This window comes from Camarhynchus parvulus, chromosome 2 (assembly GCF_901933205.1).
Source record: "Camarhynchus parvulus chromosome 2, STF_HiC, whole genome shotgun sequence".
Classification (NCBI taxonomy): domain Eukaryota; kingdom Metazoa; phylum Chordata; class Aves; order Passeriformes; family Thraupidae; genus Camarhynchus; species Camarhynchus parvulus.
Genome location: NC_044572.1, coordinates 32,674,852 through 32,692,954, shown reverse-complemented (window position 1 = coordinate 32,692,954; position 18,103 = coordinate 32,674,852). Strand labels below are relative to the sequence as shown.

Genomic DNA, 18,103 nt, shown 5'->3' with positions numbered 1-18,103 from the left:
AGAGAATTAGCTCTTGTTCTTAACTTTATTCTTTTAAACTCCTGCCAAGCTACATATGCATGTTCAAATAGACACACACACAGGTGTACTAAAAAAATCTCCTGTTGAGATCCCCAACAAGCCCAGAAGCCTTGGAATAAACAGTGTTCTGCAATGCTCTGCATGTTGCAGAGTAGTATATATCAAGAGAATTAGAAAAGCCTATATGCCCCTTCTCCCACACAGGAATTTACCCTTAAATTTCCTCACTGCTTTATAATGAAAGCTATTATGAAACTGCATAGTAACAGAACAAACTGCATTTCTCAACACCTACTTTCTGATTCCAATTCTTCCTAGAAAATTCCATCTGAAGAAAAAAATTTGTCCATTCTTTCTGTTAAGTGGAACTGACTTTTCAACAAGCAAATCAACTCACGTGCAACATTTTAACTACAGCAGTGCATGTCAAAAGACCTGTATTATGTTAAATGTTTTAACCACACTTTTAGCTTCAAAAAAAGTGAATTTTCTGTGAAACCATGAGTAGGAGGGAAAATAACACTGTATGTTTTCAGATTTTGAAGCAGCATTATTTCTACTTCATAACAGACGAAGTCCTGTCAGCAACCACACATTACATAAAGTCACAAAATTACCATGCAAACAGTCCACAACTTCCCCAGATCAGGTATATCCTACATCCTGACTAGTTCAGCTGCAGATGAAACTGCCTTCTTCACATTTTCTCAATTCCCAGTTTCAGATTGTGACTTTTAATGTAGTCACACAAGCTGTACTATCTGCAGAAGTGGTCAGATGCTTCTGGCCAATTCATGTCATAGGTGCTGCATAATAATGCAAGTGTTAGAATAATAACATTTCTTTACATTTTTAACAGTTGTGCAAATTCTTTTTTAAGGGATTTCAGGTTAGCACTTTTTCTTCTACAAATAATCAGAGAAAATGCAAAGCTTCCTTGAAGTCAAAGTACGCATCTCAACTACCAGCTGCAATTCCAGCACTTGGTGGTGACAAAAACATTTATAATAAACATATTGTTCATATTATCTTCATGACATTATCCTGTTTCTTACTTGAGCCTCTCAGAATTCTGCCTTAGATAAAATTTTAAAAAATAGTCCCTAATAGTCCCTTTATCATCAAAAAGAAAATGTTAAGAGCAATTTTAAGCTACAGAAGAATGTCTTCATGCAAGTAGTCAGGGTATTTTTCAAATTAATATTTTATTCAATAAAGGTTTCACAAACATCTAGCATCAGAACTACTTAAGTATATTTCAGCATTTTTAGAAAACAGCAACCAGCTTTATCAACATGCAGAGTTCAAAATATTCACAAAGGCAGACATGCATTCCAGGTCATCAAAATCAAAACCAGCTGTTCTCAGAAACAGGTTCCTACAGTTGTGTGTTGGTTGCCTCATGACACAGCCATCATGGCAAGAGTTTTCTTAGTTATAAATAGTGTTGTCTCAATATTAGGAAGCAAACCAAAAAGGCAGGATAAGGCACCTTTACTCATGCTCTATTGTTTGTGTTTGAACACAATATGAGGCTCAATACTGTCTTGGTGTAGACAGTTCCCCATCTTAAAGGGAAGATGGGGAACTATCTAAGTAGTTGAATAAAAAATAATACCTTCAAGTATCCCTTTATTTTAATCAGTTACAATGTTAAGCAAAAAACTTTTAGCCTGAGAGAAAGGTTAAGATTCGACAATCTTTGCACCTGTTACGCAGCACATGGTAGGCAGAGGAACATTTATATGCCTCACCATGTTTCACTGCTTTACACTCACCTGGCAAAATATTCAGAACATGATCAAATGTTATTTGCCAAAAAAATCATCAAGAGCATATTCCAACAGGAATTATGTCTGCTGGTTTATTCAAAAAGAATAGACCACAAATATATGGATACTTTTTTTGATGGACTAGACAAAGCATTTTAATCTCAGTGTTTATTATGTATTATACAAGTCACAGGCCACTTTCAAATATAGTTCCTGTTTAATGTGAAAAGCTGGTATTTGTTCACGTGTAAAAACAGCTTTGAAAGTCTAAGCAATATACTGACTACATATGCCTTAGATATTCATACATGTACTTCCAAAAAACTTGATTTATCTAAAGACTAAGAGCAGAGGTGGGAGGAAGGGAAGACACTTTGGGAAATGTATTATGGAACCGTTTCTTCTGTATCTATTCAAGAGGCTTTTGTTTACTCATTCTAGGGTCTATTAGACAACAAACAAAAAGAGATACTTTGCTTCCAGGCTTAATTATAATGATCTTTCAGAATAATGTAGATTCACATGGAATTTCAAGTAGCACTCATTTCAACAATTTCACTTTTTTCTTTCCAGGGATAAAGCCACCTTAGCACTTTTGAAAAAGCATCTTATCTTATTCCTGAGCAGCAGGAATGAAAGCTGAAGATGAAAGTACTTAGGTAGGAAAGTTTTACTTAAAAGATCAGCTCCTACCAAGCAAGAAACAGATGGAACTGAGGAGTTTTGAGACTACCAAATCTAAATATCCCATCAAGAATTGCCTTTTCAGGTTCACATCTCTTTTGTGGTGAATCTGCCCTTGAAATGTTGATAGAAGTTACTCACTGGGGGGTAGAAAGCCCTGTAGAACTTACATTCAAGTCAGGCATACTGAAGAACTAAGGACTACATGAACAAACTGCATAAACCAGGTTGTCAGAAGTGCTTATTATTATTGGGTACTTAGGTGTACAATAAAGAGAGTATGTGTGCTTTTCCACTGGAAAACAAATTGGGTCTCTCTCCCCTCTCTTGTCCCATCTTTTACAGGAAAATAATAAGACCAAAGTGACTTTGAGAGCTCTACCGTTCACCTCCCTCTCTCTGAAGACAAGACTGTTTCTATATTCAGTGACCCATCTGGGGAAAACTTTAAACTCCCATCACAGCACATAAGGATTTGTTTTTGTGAGGACACCATGAGACAGGCATGGCTGACTACAGTGGTTAACAAAACCACCTAGGAACACACACAGAAACCCACTGACAACAGCCTCCAGACAAGCCAGGAGGAACTGGGTGGCAGAAACAAACTCTCAGTTGAGGCGAGGTGCTGAAATACAGGGATTCTTAGGAAAGGGTGACAACAGAACTGAGTCTGAGCTGGGACTCCTAAGAAAAATGAGATTACAACTCCAGCCCCCGGCTTTCGTGACAGGGAATACACATAGAATTAATTTCCACAGTCAATTTTCAAAGAACATCTTCATAACCGCAGCAAGTTTAAAGCCTCAAGCAAGACTCAGCAGGAACATACTGGTCTGCTGTGTACATGCACTGAAAAATTTATTCCTACTAAACATATGACCCCACAGTCAGGCAAGCTAGTTTGTCATTTGAACTCCATTTCAAAAAGGGAAAGGGGGCAAAGAGATGTTAATTGATCTCTGGGGCAAACAGCATGCGTCCTGAGGTGTGGGAATACAGAAATCCTACTTCCTAATGCAAAATTTACTAACCAGAATTAAATCCTCCTAGTTCCCACAGAGTTCTTCATCCTTCTTCTTTGAAACAAGGATGTTTCAAAGGTTGAATCTACACATCGTACCTTACAATAGTAAGTTCAGATCAAACAGACATAAAAGATACCCTGATAACTCCTTTCTTCTTGTAATTGTAAGAAAAAGGCAAGTTTTCACCAAGCTCTCAGCTGTGATTCTTCTATCAAATTTGATTTTTATTCTTTCTTTCAGTGCCTAATTCTTGTCTACATTAATTCTATGTAGAGGAAAGAGGAAGCATACATTTAAATAAATTTTCCAGATTTGCAGACAGAAGACAAATGTGTCACTCACTGGGGAAAATTAAAGCTTTTCAGAATGAGTATTTTGCACAATTTTTTTTTAGTTCAGCTTCATTTTATTAGTCTCCAGGCTTACAAAATAACAAGAATGAAAAGAAAATTATGTATAATATATTTAAATAAACATGCATATTTATTTCCACATGGCCTACTCATCTGGATAGAAAGTTATAATAAATACCTCAAGGACTACTGGAGACGCAGGTACTCCACACAAAGTCTAGAAAGTTAGATTAAAATCTTGTCACATACATAAACTTCAGAAATAGTTTCTTGTGTGATTTAAAACCTTTTCAAGAGGGATATATTGAAGTTTCACAAGACACACAATAAGCTCAGACAAAAGAAGATTAATTTTTAACTTCGCCAGCCCTTAACCAATGACAACTCTGTAACTTTTTTTCCCATTTGTGTTTAGGGTTTTTAAATAATGATCATTATGCTTAAATAAAAGGCAAAGGAAAAAAAAAAGTTACTTTGTCTTGGCCACTTCTCTCCACAGTCACAAATTATAGCATTTTTTGGCAGTCTAGAACACAGAAAAGGAGTACGTATGAACAAGTTAACATTCTGAGAATATTTCACGAGTTCATTCACAAACAGGCTATTGACCAAGACTGTATGAAAGGCTGACAAAGCTGTCTCACTGCTGCTAGAGTAAGTTTCAGAAGCCGTATTTTCAGATAGAAGTCTTTGGGGAAGCACTATGCAGTGAGCACATACAACATTATGTTTGTGTTTTCCCAGCCAGCAGCTGCATGCACTGGGCAGGATCACTCTCAGCAGCAGCTCCAGAGCAGCGAGCGCTACAGGAGTGCTGGAGCTCTGCAGCTCCATCCCAGGCTCCTCTACCAATCAGGCACCTGCTCCACAGCTGCTGCTGACTGCAGCAGGAGGCAATGACAGTCCTTCAAACACCCAGCCACACACCTTGCACCTCTATCTGACAGACACTGCCAAGCAGGGAGCACTGGGCCAGCCCTGGACAGCCACCTTAACTCAGACATTCCTGGGCAGCGTGGCATTGTACCATCACTCAGGCACCTCTTCTAAACGGGACCCCTTCCTCAGGCAGCAAACACAGCAGATCTCCTCTAAAAAGGCAGTAAGATTGATTAATGAAGAAAGCTGTTGTCTGCAGCATGAACACTTTACTGACTGCAGAATCACACATGGCAATGAATTTTTAAAGGAAGAAAGAAAAGTCTAATTGATAAGAATGAATGTTCCTCTGGATATTCAAATTCTGCCCACTAGATTTCTGGACATTGAAAAGAAATAGCATAAGTGCTTAGAAAAGTTTATTAATTTTTTTTAGTTCATTTTCTCCAAGTATACTGGCAAGCCAAGATGGAGCTATTTTAACATATCTATAAATAAATAGAAGCTCAAGCAGTCCCTACCGTTATCAAACCTGGCTCAACTCTATCTTTCATGCCCATGTTTCATGACTGTGAAGGTCACAAAAGCTATAGAGAAGAGCCAACAACCCTTTCCCAGCTTGAACACTGCAGACATACTTCTTTCAGGCTGCGAAGATTGTCTAAAAAAAGACGAAGCACAAATTTTCTGGTGAACAGATGGACCTCACAGCTGCATCTTTTGGAAAAAATAAAAGCACTATTTAAAAGTAATCTCAGCAAAGATAAAAAGGGAACAAAACATCAAAACTCCAAAACTAGCAGAGTAAAAAGCTTAAGTCTTATGTAAATACATATATCATGACCAACAACAAGACATTGAGGACAGATACACTAAAATCTAGTTTTAAGGAAATTATGTTAGGCTTCTCTTTCTTAAAGGATTGCCAAGAAAAATATTTCATAAAGTACAAAGGCAATTAACTTCATGCTAACTAAGCTTGATGCTTTGAAGATAAGCCTATATAAGTGTTAGGTATTACCAAGTTTTCTGACCTTTTGTAATTAGAGGAAGAATGATGCAAGCTTCAGGCACAGAAATTATTAACTGAGGAAGGACACACATGCACACAACAGACAAGAATACAGGAAAAAAAATCTTTAAGCACCATACAGCACAAAGCAGAGCATGTACAAGCAAGTCAACTAGAAGTTTTTTAAAAGGCTAAATTTAAAATTTTTTTTGTGAGTTTTTACTTTTTGTCTATGGATATTAGGAAAGTATACACTGATGTCACGCAAAGAGTACTGTACTTTAAATCAGTACTAGGACATGCCCCAGGAGAATTTTCAATTTGGTCAAGAAAGACTGTACTACCCTCAGTTCTTCAACTACCTTAGTAGTTCGGGTACTGGACAATATATTTGAACAGATTTTTAAATGAAGGCAAAATATTCAGTGGATAGGCAGTCTAAGATACTACTTTGTAGTCAAAAGTTATAGGAGAAATTCAACAAAGTTTCAGAATGCATCCTGCACTCCACTCAAGTTATACAACAGGCTGAGCTTATTGCACACATCTATCATTCTCCCTGATATTTTGCAAACAGTAGCTGGATGAAGAAACCTGCGTTCTCTGCAGTACCTCTGGTAATTAATGCCAGGTTTTATGAAGTCTAAAATGCCAGCAAAAGAGATACAACAACCTAAGTACAGCTTTTGAAGTATTGCTTTCTCTAATGCGCACTCTTCCGAATGAATCAAAAGCTTTGTATCTGCATTTCTGCCACAGTGCTCAGTATTATTTATCTGTTGCAGTACGACAGAGCCTGAAGAAAGCAGGACTGAAAAAATGCTAACATTAGTAAAGAGGACAGTTATATAGCAAGGAAGAAGTCATGTGTAACAAACAAACAAACCCAAACAAATGTAAGAATCAGTTTACTGTACCACTTTTCTTGGTGAAACACTTGAGGGAAAGCCATGCAGAACTATCTATTGTTTTATCCCATTCACAAATTCAGCCTAAGGACAGCTGGAAATAAATTAAGATTTCTTCCTCAATTATATCTCTTCTTCACACAAGCAAAAAAATTAGACCTGAAGAGAAAATAGTGAACACCCTTCCAAAGGGATAGCAGACTTCCACTCCAAGAACATGCTTTCGTCTTGTTGCTGGTCTCCAATCAACACTGTCATAGTGGATAAGGCAAGCTGCATGTTGTATCCTGCTTCTGAGACCAGGAACCCCAGGAGCAACTGGCCCAAGCTTGGCCATCAGCATCTTTTTCCAACCATTTGCACTTTCATCTAGGAACACTGGACAGGCATTTTTTCAAAGAAAGGTAAAATTCACAAGACTTATAACGTACTCTACTGTCAGTGTAAATGAAATGGTTCAGAACATTAGTTACAGAGCTGTTCTGTAGCGGGCTTTTTGCACGTCTGTAAAAAAGATAAGGTACTTCAAATAAACAAAATTAGATACTCCACTGTGTAGCAAAGTAACAACACTGCACCTCCAGAGATCTGTGATGAATCTTATTATCAGAGATGATGCTGGTTTCACTGCAGTTTGCATCCCAGGGGATAACATTAAAAACAATCCACACTTCGGCTATCTGGGCATTTCCTTAATTTTGGTTAAGAGAAAATCTAGATTAAACAATTGTTTCTGCTCCCTGTTCTTAATCCAGTTTTTTTTACATCTAGAAAACAATTCTGAGTTTTCATTATCGGACAAGAGTCTCGTGAGCGCCTTGCATGACACCATTAATACTTCCCTCTCTAGTGATAGGGAGAGATAATGAGATCTATTTTGACCTTCTTACAGTTACATCATACTGTCAGCTCAATCTACTGGTCTGTCACAAAACAGTACAAAGGTACACTTTAAACGTCACTCTCCTCCCAAAATTAAAAACTGTAACTGAACAAAATGTCCTCTTTCTTCAGTGAAAATACTACACATATATTTTGTCCCATTGCTATTACTCTAGGTTTCAAATTAGTTTTTAGCACTTTGTTTTTGTGTTTTGGGACTTTTGCTTTAGTGAAAATGCTTAGACAAGGAAATGCACCAGAAACCACATATCATCCAGATACTACTGCTGCTTTTAACACTACTTCCTTTTACAGCTTCAAGCGCAGGAGACTCAGGAATTACAACAAATAAGAATTTCATAATGAAGAGTTTTGATATCAAGCGAAATAACAGTCATAATACATTCTCAGAGTTATGTTATTACAGCAGAATGCTTTTTTAAATGAAAGCATCCAAACTCAGCACTTTCAAAATCTGATTGCTCCATTATGATGCAGCTGTAAAAAACTACACCTCTGCCCTTTTACCAGTCACACCCATATGTTAACATTTCATGCATTCACTGTTTCAGGCCTCTGCTACTGTGAAGTATTTATTGAATTATCCCTTCCAAGCTAATACACTGGAGTATTTAAATTAGAGCTGTACAAGTGCAGACATAAAATTATTTTTGAGGTTCCACTATGGATACTACACAAGCATTTAAAAGTCACTCAATAAAATTATATGCAGAAAACAGAAATGCAAGACAGCTTTTTGGAGCACAAAATAAGTTAAAGCACTTTAGAAAATATTTAGACTATGTCAACATATTCTTTAATAAAAAAGGAAAAAGATATTTAATTACACTATTATTATACATAGCTCATTTTTCTATCAAAAGGAAAAGAACCACCATGAAACACTTCCATATGGAAGTGTTCACTTAATATCACTCAATTTTTTACTGCATCCCAGCCTGAAGACAAAAAATTTAGGACAGGAGTGAATTTGCAAACAGGAGTGAATCTGCAAAATTTATAACATTTAAATGAAATTATCTCTGTCCCAGGACCTCAGTTTTCAATTTTACATGATCACCTAATACATTTTCCAAAAATTTCCCTTGAAGTTCATCCCTAAACTCTAATGCTCCCACTTCCACTAAACTAATCTCTCTCATGCACACGCCCCCATTTCTGCCCAAACAAACTTATTAGGAAGCAGTAAAAGCAATTCACTAAATTGATAATGCTCTAGTTCAGGGTGACTTGCAACAGAAAAACAAAAAAAAAATCATTTACTTCACTACCTTTGTCATATGACACAGTTCTTGCTTATTTTAAGGACACAGCTAAAGCTTTACCCACAAAGAAAATTTCCAAAACACAGTTGGAATGTTAGTAGTGATGTAGTGGATAGAAAATGGCTTTTTCAAATTTGTTTGCCAAATAACACAGCTTATCTTTCTAAATAGTGAAAAATACCACATAAAAGCTTTGTGTTTTAATAAAGAAATGGCAAAATATGGCATGTTAAAGGCTTACTTGACCTTCAGGAACGCTCAAAATACATCTCTGTCACTCCTAGTGAAGAGACTCCACTCTAAACCTTTCTTTCAATTCGATGCAGTCAAGATTTACACAATTGCCTATTCATTACCCTCAACAGTTATGTTTCTTTAGTCCTTTGAAGGCTGTGTTCAAGAACCCTGGAAAAGGAATAAAAAGATCAGCTTGACACTTGTATTTTGGAGGGAACTGAAAAACTTTATGGAGTAAGTCACACTGCCCTTAGTCATGTGTTTTACCTCCTGGACTACTTCCCCACCTTATATTATTAAGATTTATTCACAACTGCAAATGTTTAATGAAAAGTGGGAAATCTAATTTCAATTTAAGAATATCTAGGCACAGCAACATCAGGAAAAATTTATTTCTAGTGGTCTTGGGGCAGCTTGGATTAAGAACTACATGCTTTTAAGGAAACTGCCACTTTGAATGCTCTCTTTGAATGTTTGCCACCTTCACTTTAAAGTCAAAGTTACTGCTGTAAACCCTGAAGACAGTGTTCTGTCTTGTATGAGGTGGGCACGGGCAGTGAAACAGCAAAGGGTATCTTCAAAACTGTATGTGATGCATACTGACATGTTTGAAATTTTCTACTCCATTTCCTCAGAATACCAAGTTGGGTTTCATTAAGTTTTGCTAAGAACTTCTGAATTTTCAGTCACGTAGCCCACCATTCCAATTGAAGCAAAACCAGAGATCTTTCAAGTAAATTTTGTACATTTTTCAGTTAAAATGCTTTTGTTTAGTTTTTTTTTGTTTGGGGGGAAGGGTTGTTTGCTTGCTTGTTTTCTAAAGAAGCACTGGCAAATGCAAAGACAGCTGAACTTTTCTTCTTGAACAGTTCACACCACTGCAAAACTCAGTGAAGAATATTATCTGTCAAGGCTTTTCATCATTTTCTGAGACAGGCAAATTGCTGTAAATCTGAAGGGTTTGAAACGACAACTTTTACTGATATGACATCATCTTTTATAATGGCTTCTCTTGTAAAAAGTTCCATGATAGAACTTGCTTTTCAACTGCATCTGAGCCATGAGAAAGCCTACAGAGGGGGAAAAAAAAGTTGTAAGATAATGTCTTTCTCGACTTCAAACTGCAATTGCTGTTTGTTAAAAGCAGTTCATACACATCCTCATATGCTAACTCTCTTCAAACCTCTTTATGCTGAAACAATAAAAGCCACATTATCTTAATTTTCACTCAAGTCCTTTGTTCTGTTGTTTCCCACACTTCTTAGGTGTCTCAGAGAAAGGAGTTGGGAGAAGAGAGGAGGGTACTAGTACAAACAAGTACTAGTACAACCCTTGTTGGGTTTTGACTATAAAACTTCTCAGATCTGCACAAATTTTAAGACCCAGTCACCTTGGGTAGCAGCAGTCAGAACCACTTCTAATGTCATCCACAGAAAAGAAGAGGATTCCCAAAATAGCCTATTGAAGTCCTCCCATGTACAATCAGAAATGGTAGGTTAGGGATCATGAGTCTCTGTCCCCAGCCTTGGAATTTCACTGCAATAGATAAATAATAATTCCATGTTAGAGCTTTTCCCCAAGAAGGTTTTATGAAGTCCAGGTCCTGACCTGGAAAAGAGTAATTGCTTTACCAGCCACCTTCAGTGCGGCACTTGAGAGGACTGTCTCATCACACCTAATGAGTGCCCAGAGCAGTCAGTCCCATCCATGGTTGTTTCTGCTTATCTTACTCCCCACTGAATTCCTCTTTCCCTGAAGAGTTCTAGGCCTGAAAACAATATAAAAAGAGAGCAATGTAACCTCCTATGGATAAATTGGTTCCGTGGATACAACTAGTTTTAAGATTGTGGAATAATTTAACATGATATTACCTTCAAGTTCCCAAGAAAACTTGAAAGGGCTAAGATGTCTTTTTACATAACTTTCTGGGTGTTACAAGGTCAAAATCACATTGTTGCCAGTACTTATGAATGTTATTTAAAAAAACTGAGCCCTATCTCAGCAGACAGGTTATACAGCACACAAGGTAGCAAAAAATAGATGGAGTAGTCATTTTCTCCACAAACTTGACACATAAGTGAAATGGCCCCATTCCTCCTCAAGATTTTGAAAGGTCTGAAACAATATAGTCTAGGGATGCATTTTCAGAAGTATAAATTCCTCTTTGCAGAAAGAAAATCAACCTGTTTACTTATTTTTTCAAATAATCATCTCTATTTCTTTCACTTTTCACTATACTTTTCTTGAAGTTGTGCCCAACACCAATTGGAACTTTGATCCTGCTTCAATTTCTCAGAAACCCTATCAACATAGCCCCCAGAAGACCTGCATAAATTCCACTTGTCATGTGGTAGAAGAAAAGTCCTAGACTCAGGACAGAACTTGGTTGACGGTCTCTCCTCAAAGAGCAGCTGATAATTTTAAGCAGTCCAGGGTTGCACTTCCCTAAGTCAACAGATCCCAATTCCTCAGCTATATGCATCCTAAGGGTCAGCTACACATGTGTGCAAAGTCGTAAAGATTGCTGGACTGCAATGATGCATGTTGGACTTTAGTTTGCTTTTTGTCCAGTGAGGAAGGGAAAACAGCCTGAAGAAACAGATCTAATAAAGTAAACCACATGCAGGTAGACTCCCAAACACCCGTCCCTGGACAGATCCAGTGGCACACTAAAAAAGGCACCAGCCCAGCAGGCTGGTAAGCACTTAGTGGATTGCTGATCCAGCCTACTGGCATTAGTTTGTACATTGAGAGATGCTTTAGAAATATCAAATAATCGGGCCAAAACTTCCTTTGGAATACTGTTTGTAACAAACCTCAGCAGTACTAACACCATGTTGCTTGGAAAGGGACCTTTCTATCTTAATTAATATCCTTTCCATAAATCAAGCTTACTGATGGCACCGAGTATTCCTCTACACTAACTTGCCAGTTACAGCAATCCCATTTGATCCTGTAAGAAGGAATTTGTGTTCAATGACTGAAGCATTTGAAACATGAAAGAAGCTTTCTGAGCTGCAGAAAATCTGGCAGATATTCTGTTTTTCCGAAGACAGTGTCAGGATTTAAATACCACATCACTTCTCAGCATAAGTTTTCAGACCCAGACAAGCCAACTTTCAAGCAGAAGGAATCAACACTTGTTTTTTAATACCAGAGAGACTGCTTTGAGTCCGCTCCTGCCAGTAGCTCAAAAAATAAGCCAAGTCTCTATATTGAAAAAATCTTTTCACAAATTAATTACCATGCCTCTGTCCAGAACAATGGACATCAAGAGCTATGAAGGATAAAGATTCAATCGGGCATGCATTATGTTGGCTCAACATAGGATTAAATTATGGCTGAAAGGGTAGAAAATTAAATAGTCTTATGGTAATTTTTTGATATACACTCTAAGTACTTGAAATTCACTATACAGTTACATAAATTTCACATGTGCTCAAAACTGTGATCCTCCTGTGCTTAATAAATGAATTGTTAGCATGTCAAACAAGTTAAAACAGAGGACTCCAAGAAGACCTGCAATTTCCTGGTCTCGTATGCCAACCAGAAACTTAAACATGAACAGAAAAACATTCTTATCCATGCTAAATACCAGCAGGATACTGCAGAACCCTTCCTCTAAAGGATTTTTACCACTTACACTGTTCATCAGTTTTCCTAATTCTTTAAATAAAGTCCATCACTCTGCAGGCAGTTCTTGTTCCAGAGAGATACCCTGAACCTGAATAGGTATCTTTTTGTGAGAAAGGAACACTTACACAGGGCTTTATCTGCACACATCAAATCTCTCATTTTAAATTATCAGGAAGACTATCTTAAGTTCAAGACCTAATAAAATGAATAAATCAGTATAGTAATTCTATCAGTCTCACTCTTCAGTTCTGAGGCTTTCCAAAAACAGGTGGATACAGATTTTTCTGTATGACAGATACAGAAAAACAATGCAAAGATTGATGAAATGAGAAGTTTATAGCACAGCACAAATCTGCTTCATGCAGCAGAGCTGCAAGACTCCACCATAAATTTGAAGCATGGAAATATCACTGCAACTGCATCCCAGTCATTCTTGCTTCACCAAACATTTTTACTTGAATCTACTGTGCTAACAGCACAGCAAAGCCATACAATACACAATGTCCTATGAGTTTCAAGATTCCATAAAAGACACACACATAACATAACAGCATCCCAAACATATTCACAGACATAGCACTTCCAACACCATGTACAAATAATCCTCTATAAAAACTCGCTGACTTTAATCCTCTGAAGACTTTCGTTGGATTATATTTCAGGAGGGGTAGAAAATATATTTCAGTGAGTTTAATCACCACCAAGATGCACAAATTCAAGATCATCTTAGTGTCAGATTATCTCTCATGGGTTTTTTGCAGTCATCATTTCAGCCATCAGAACACAGGCCTGTGCACATACCCTGACATCAGAGTTCAAATCATTTAGCCAAATACCCTAACATACACAGAGAAGTTGGTCATCTCTCCAACATGGATATAAAAGTAACACTTCGGTTGAGAGCTACAAGTCCTGAACACCTATTTAATAGTAAATTATTTGTAAATGTATCTAATAAAAGGGAAAAAATGGCTGGAAAGTAGGCAACACATTATAATGAACTTAGAAAAACCAGATACAGCAAAATTACTAGCTCAGTAGGAAAAACAAAAAATGCTAAATGTCTTATATATTCCAGCTAATGGCCCAGGAAACCACAGCTCATCTGTCATTTCTGTACACAATCTATCACTACCACATGATGCTTACACCATGCTGGAAGGAGTAGTGGTTAAATGGAACTGTCACCTACTCCACCTGTCTTCATGTACACAAACTGGCACTTCTGCCTGGAAGATGACACGATGCTTCTTTGTTGATGCCAAAGAGAGGGAGGTTCCCAATGCTGAGTCCCTCATTGTGCCCCTCTTTCAGCCTGCTGCCTTTAAAAAAGTTTGTTAGACAATATCCCAGAGAAGTAGAATTTGCAAAAATATTACTGAAAAGGATTTAAGCATAAACTTAGCTGCAAGCAGGTAACCAGCCCCAGTGACTTCCAAGGCCTCAGTTAAAGTTGGTTTGGGAATTGTGTAAAAAAAAAAGAATAAAAAGAAAGTGACCTACTTGAACGAAAGACTCATTCAGAGGTTTATATGTTCAGATCCCCTCAAAACAGGCTGACAAGAGGTATTTGCATATATTTCCTTAAGTACAAACTGTGAAATGTCACACAGTATAATTCTTGATTAATCCATTAAGTTCATACAGACTCAACATTTTTCCACTATCTTTTTATTCACTGCCTATTTCTGTTTACACAAGAAAGTACCCCTTCTGTTTCCTAAGTATACCCAAATGCTTTAGAATCAGAGTAGATACTAAAACCAAAATGGCAGCTTAGCTGCAAAAGAAGAATGAGTAGCTTGAATGAAAGCAACCTGTGCTATAGACTTTCAGAGATCTTTCTAACATTTTTGAATTCCAATTCAAAATAGGATGGCCAAGATCTCAAGAGTCTCCTTATGAGTCTTCACTTCTTTAGCCTTTCTTCATCCTTTTAATTCACTCAGAAGCTGCCAATGAACTCTAAAAACTATGCAACAGAAGCTTTAGCAGGATTCTAATTTTGGTCACAGATAACTAAGTAGAGCAATTCTAGATAATATTAGCTGAGATTTATGATGCATACAACATCTTCAGATGCACAAGTGTATTTTTGGGCATCACTTGGAAAGACAATATGCAATGTACAGCTGGTAAATTTTATTCCTTTTTTTCTCCTATTTCTATACAAGAAGCATATTCATGCTGCACTCTTTTTTTTTTTTTTTTCCAAAGGATCTATTTCTTCAGCAAGAGAAAACACAAGTCTGGTCAAGCCTCACTTTCAACGTATCAAGATGATGAAATTATAGCTGGTTTTGAGAGCAGAAGTTAGATAAACCTTTGTCACTTCTCTGAGCAAGATGTACCAATAATTAGAGGAAGACCTGCCCTCTTGGTGCAACTCGGGATAAGAAAGGTCAGTCAATTTTTTCTCAACTCCACATATGTTGTATTATATCTTTTCCATTTCTGTTGCATTATTACTAAAATAAATCAATGAAAAAAACTTTACATAATTGTTTGTTTTACCTGCCACTGTCAAAATCTCTTCTCCAAAGAAGAAATAGCACCTATAGAAGCCTAGATCAAGTTCTTGGTAATGGAACTGTTCTTATTTTTATACGCTTCCCAATTTCTGTCAAGCCTGAGAGCTTCCACATTCCACTCAGACCAAACTAGGGGTTTGTCAGTGATTACACTTCCTATTAAAATATAATAAGAAAGTCACCTTGAAAAAGTACTTTTTAAAACCTTTTTAGAGAACTATCTTGGGACATTGCTTCGTTATTGCCTCTTTAAATGACGTAAGGATCAAACACAAGAACTGTGACTTTTACCAATGAGTGAGAAGATGACAGACTGGAAAGTAAAGGGGAAAGAGCACTTTACATCTCTCTGAATCCTTAGCACCACATTTTCAGCAGGTAGTACAAACTATTTCTATAACACTAAGCCTTTAGTCTGTATGGAAATCACTGCTTGGATTCTAAGATTTCCTATCAAGCTGATTTCACTCAAAAACACACCTCCAGGTCACTGCTAACACAGGATGATCTAGAACACCTGACTCCATTCCTCTTCCTTATATCACAAGACTGAACCTAGAAGCTTTAAAGCCGTTGCTTATTGCTGTAAAACTGGAAGTGTTTTCCAAGTGACAACAAATCTAAAAATACTGCTAGCTACCTGTAGAATGACTGGAGTGAGGGAAAGATGAGCCAGCTGCTTCAGCTTGCTCCCAATTCTGCATATAGATATAGGACAATGTGAAGGGGGATGTTAGTAAGCATGTTTTTTAATCACAGCAATTGAGACAGTGATGTTTCCTTATTATCCATGCATTTCCACAGACCAGTTGAACATGCTTCCAGGCACAGGATACCATACTGTCATTCTAACTTGAAAGAGCATTTCTATTGCTAATTGAGAACTCTCCCCTTTAGCTTCAGACGACCACCTTTCATCAGCTCACACATTTAAGTTCAAAGGACTCAGTGACCAAACAACCCAAAACTCAAGCTATTAGAATGTTCTTCCTTTAGTCCCAACACACTTTATCTTTCTGTGCTTATTAAAACCCCACACTAAAGGCTTTTAGAAAACCCTTAAAGCCACACCAAGATATTTGCCAAGGCTAGGTTCACCTTATTCAAGGTGCCTGTGTGGAAGCCAGTATCAGAAGGAACATGTCACATGGCTGCAGTCAGATTTCTAGAGAGCAGGTAAATATGTAAACAGGCTTACAAGCTCCAGTGTTTGGAGGCTAAACATCCATTTCAGTTGTTTCACCTGGACACATCATTAGGCAGAATGGAGCAATGGCCCACCAAAGACCAACCTATGGGTATCCTGGTCAGTCTGACATGCTTCCTAAAAGATGAGTAATCATTAATCTGCTGCAAACTTGCCACCAGCTCCGTTACCAAACAAGAACTAGTATTGGTTCAATCTTCACAGAAGGCTACAATGCTGCACGTATCATATCTCAGTTATCAAGCACTTCAGTGAAAATCCATTGTCAATTATTTAAAGAAACTAAACAGTAATCCAATCCAAGGATAAGAGTTTCTCATGTTTAATCAAACAGATCTTCAGTGCAGACTAGCAATTTATGTATGAATACAGTCCATTAAGGAGTTGAAACCAGTTTTGAAATTGAAGAGTCTTGAATGGTAAAAGCACCCAACCCAAATTACAAAAATAATCCACAACCTAATTTAATTTAAAAAATCTTCAGGTTAAATGTTAGCCAGATTCTGGGAGATTACCTAGAGAAAATGTCATGTATGTGTACTTTGTATTCATGCTTTCCTAGACAGTTTATGGATGTTGGGCTTTCTGTTCACAGACAAGTGTTCTTTTTTAAGATACATATGTATGCGTATATATACACCCACATACATCTTAACACACACATATATAAAATACTGCATTTTATTAAAAATTCCTTCTTTTTCTGTATGTTTCCATATATGTATGGAGTTGCATGCAGGCATACAAACAAACTAAAACATATGTATTTTTAAAAGACAGACTGCCACTTCCAATCCATTACTGGCATCAAACCTGTCCAGTTCAAATGGGTAATATCCTAACATAGAGGAAGATCACACCAAAAAAGAGAAAGATCCTGATGCAGGGTCTTTCTTCAGCGCAATATTAGAGAGTAGGAATCTTCTTCTTACAGGTAGCCACACCCACAGCTGCTAACGTGTGCCTGGTATTTCAGGTCATCCTCTTGCATTTATACTGACTCTCTAATGACTTGCAGAAGAGCAAGAGAAAAAAAAAACAATGGCAAATGCGTTATCTGTTCCCTACTCAGAGCTGGACTTCTGGAGCCCTGCAAGTCTTACGCCTTTAGCATTATCAATCATTCTGCTGTCTTAGTTTTCAATCCCCTCTGCAAAGCTATAAGATAGTTTTGGAAGCTGCTAATTTGCAGGCCCAGGGCAATTACATAAGATGTTATTTTAGTCATGAACAATGCACTAATTTTTGGAATCTGCTGCTGTTGCACATTAGCACAATGAATTCTTCATCAGTTTTTGGGTAATGATGTCTAGGCACTTGGGGACCATGCTATGTTTCTTTATGCCTATCTGGAAGCTGAATTTAAGGTTATCCAGACACTAATTCTTCTGGCCCCAGCATCTTCTCATTAAGACACTTCCATGTCTTCTGTCTTCTTGAAAATCTGCTCAGAGATAACACTAATAGGAGCTCCTGACAGATTCTGCATGATTTCAGACGCTGCACTGCATGTTAGAAAGACGAGCTTGATGGAACTTCAGTCTGATCCAATGACAGAACTTATTGTTTGAAAACCTACTGTATTCAATGGGACCCAAGTACTTTCAGATTTGCAATGGACTTACATGTTACTTAGCTAGGCTGTAGGACTTCACTGACAACACAAG

General features: G+C 37.4%; 1 protein-coding gene across 5 annotated transcripts in view; it reads right to left on the bottom strand.

Annotated features, from left to right (window-relative positions):
• MPP6 (membrane palmitoylated protein 6) overlaps nucleotides 1-18,103 on the bottom strand; it is a 56,158-nt gene that overhangs the window by 26,521 nt on the left and 11,534 nt on the right. The gene's annotated exons all lie outside the window — the stretch shown is intronic.